Source organism: Triticum aestivum, chromosome 1B (genome assembly GCF_018294505.1).
Source record: "Triticum aestivum cultivar Chinese Spring chromosome 1B, IWGSC CS RefSeq v2.1, whole genome shotgun sequence".
In the NCBI taxonomy this organism is placed as follows: domain Eukaryota; kingdom Viridiplantae; phylum Streptophyta; class Magnoliopsida; order Poales; family Poaceae; genus Triticum; species Triticum aestivum.
Window position 1 is genome coordinate 177,587,925 of NC_057795.1, and position 3,797 is coordinate 177,591,721.

Sequence of the window (3,797 nt, forward strand, 5' to 3'; positions counted from 1 at the left end):
CTTCCAAAAAATCACGCTGTCGAAGGTTTCATTCCGTTTGGACTCCGTTTGATATTCCTTTTCTTTGAAATACTGAAACAAGCAATAAAACAACAATATGGGCTGGGCCTCCGGTTAATAGGTTAGTCCCAAAAGTAATATAAAAGCGTATAATAAAGCCCATAATCATTCAAAATAGATAGTAATATAGCATGAATGCTTCATAAATTATAGATACGTTGGAGACGTATCAGCATTCCCAAGCTTAATTCCTACTCGTCCTCGAGTAGGTAAATGATAAAGAAAGAATTTATGAAGTGTGAATGCTAGAGGTGCACAAGTTTGATCAATGATAATTTCAATCACCTTTACTAGCATCATTATATGTCATAACGGTAGTTCATCTCATAAAACTTCTCACAATAAAGTTACAAGCAATTCACATGTCAAAGCATATACCATAAACTTTCTTGAAAGCTAGCAAACTTCATTCTTAGTCATCAAAACAATTGCAATTCATCTTACTTTCAGGAAGAGTCTATGTCAGAGCTTTGATTTAGCAAACTTCACATACTCAACTATCATATAGTCTTCTACAATTGCTAACACTCACGCAATACTTGTGGTTATGAAGTTTTAATCAGACACAGAGAAAGATTGGGGCTTATAATGTTGCCTCCAAACGTATTCACCTTTGGGTGATGTCAACAATAATAGTTCATGCTAACCTACATCCAATTGGATATATATATCAGGATCACCCTAACACAAAGTGCTTGCCAAAGGATAAAATGAAAAAGGGAAAGGTGAAGATCACCTTGGCTCTTGCATAAAGTAAAATACATAAAGTAAAAGATAGGCCCTTCGCAGAGGGAAGCAGAGGTTGTCATGCGCTTTTAGGGTTGGATACACAAAATCTTAATGCTAAAGAACGTCACTTTATATTGCCTCTTGTATATGGACCTTTATTATGCAGTTCGTCGCTTTTATTGCTTCCATAACAAATTCGTACAAAGCTTATTTTCTCCACACTAATAAGTCATGCATATTTAGAGAGCAATTTTTATTGCTTGCACCGATGACAACTTACTTGAAGGATCTTACTCAATCCATAGGTAGGTATGGTGGACTCTCATGGAAAAACTGGGTTTATGGATATTTGGAAGCACAAGTAGTATCTCTACTTAGTGCTAGGAATTTTTGGCTAGCATGAGGGGGAAAGGCAAGCTCAACATGTTTGAATGATCCATGACAATATACTTTAACTGAGATGTGAGAAAACATAACCCAATACGTTGTCTTCCTTGTCCAACATCAAATCTTTAGCATGTCATACATAATGAGTGCTCACAATTATAAAAACATGTCTATGATAATATATTTATATGCGAAATCTCTCTTCCTTCAATATTCTTTCATGAATTGTTCAAATGACTAATACAATGCTTGCTAACCGTCAATAAATTTACAACCTCTACTTCTTAGATGTGAAGTCATTACTCCCCATGGGATAAGCAAATGAAACATATATAATTTCAGATTTATGACAATCAACTCATTCAACAATTTACTCATAGGATATAAGTGAAGCACGCGAGTAAATGACAAACTACTCCAAAAAGATATAAGTGAATATCAATGAGTAGCTAAATAATTATGCAACTATGTGAAGACTCTCTCTCTCATTTAAGAATTTCAGATCTTGGTATTGTATTCAAGCAGCAAGCAAAACAAAATAAAATGACATTGCAAGGATAGCACGACTCATGTGAAGAAGCAAAAACTTAGGCTCAACCGATACTAACCGATAGTTGTTGAAGAAGAAAGGTGGGATGCCTACCGGGGCATCCCCAAGCTTAGATACTTGAGAGTTCTTGAAATATTATGTTGGGGTGCCTTGGGCATCCCCAAGCTTGAACTTTTGTGTCTCCTTAATTCCTCTCATATCACGGTTTCTCTTTTTATCAAAAGCTTCATTCACAACAAACTCAACAAGAACTCGTGAGATAGGTTAGTATAAACCAATGCAAAACCTTATCATTTTCTACTGTAACAAATCACTAAAATTATTATTCAACATTTCATACTAAATGCCTCTGCATATTTAATACTCCTATCCTCAAATAGAATCATTAAACAAGCAAACATATGCAAACAATGCAAACATAACAGCAATCTGCCAAAACAGTACAGTCTGTAAAGAATTCAAGAGTAACAATACTTCCCTGACTCCAAAAATTATGAACTAAAATTCCCACTGTAATAAATTTATCAGAGATTAATATGCAAAAAGATTCAACGTTATACCATTCTCTGACTTTTCTAGGGAATTTTTGCAACAGCGGTAAACTTTCTGTTTTCAAACAGCAACATGTATACTAGCAAAATAAGCATGGCAAAGACTATCCTTGACATTTTTATTGAACCTAAAGATGCAAAACATTATTCTAACTAACAGCAAGCAAAAACTAACAAAATAAAATGACGCTCCAAGCAAAACACATATCATGTGGTGAATAAAAATATAGCTCCAAGTAAGGTTACTGATGAACAAAGACGAAAGAGGGGATGCCTTCCCGGGGCATCCCCAAGCTTAGGCTCTTGGTTGTCCTTGAATATTACCTTGGGGTGCCATGTGAATCCCCAAGCTTAGGCTCTTGCCACTCCTTATTCCATAGTCCATCGAATCTTTACCCAAAACTTGAAAACTTCAACCATACAAAACTCAACACAAAACTCGTAAGCTCCGTTAGTATAAGAAAATAAAACCACCACTTAGGTAATGTAATGAACTCATTCTAAATTCATATTGGTGTAATATCTACTGTATTATAACTTCTCTATGGTTCATACCCCCCGATACTACTCATACATTCATCAAAATAAGCAAACAACACATAGAAAACAGAATTTGTCAAAAACAAAACAGTCTGTAGTAATCTATATAAAACATATACTTATGGAACCCCAAAAATTATTAAATAAATTTCTGGACCTGATACATTTGTCTATTATTCGTCTACAAAAAGAATCAACCTAAAAGCACTCTCCAGTAAAAATGGCAGCTAATCTCGTGAGCGCTAAAGTTTCTGTTTTTTTACAGCAAGATCACATAAACTTCACTTAAGTCTTCCCAAAGGTTCTACTTGGCACTTTATTGAAACAAAAGTTATAAAACATGATTAATACAGTAGCATAATCATGTGGACACAGAAAACAGTAAGGGTAGATATTGGGTTGTCTCCCAACAAGCGCTTTTCTTTAATGCCTTTTTAGCTAGGCATGATGATGACAATGATGCTCACATAAAAGATAAGAATTGAAACATAAAGAGAGCATCATGAAGAATATGACTAGCACATTTAATCCTAACCCACTTCCTATGCATAGGGATTTTGTGAGAAAACAACTTATGGGAACAATAATCAACTATCATAGGAAAGCACAACAAGCATAGCTTCAAGATTTTCAACACATAGAGAGGAAACTTGATATTAGTGCAACTCCTACAGGCATATGTTCCTCCCTTATAATAATTTTCAGTAGCATCAATTCAACAATATAACCAGCACCTAAAGCATTCTTTTCATGATCTACTAGCATAGAAAATTTACTACTCTCCACATAAGCAAAATTCTTCTCATGAATAATAGTGGGAGCAAACTCAACAAAATAATTATCATGTGAGGCATAATTCAATTGAAAACTAAAATCATGATGACAAGTTTCATAGTTATCATTATTCCTAATAGCATACAAGTCATCACAATAATCATCATAGATAGCAACTTTGTTCTCATAATCAATTGGAACCTCTT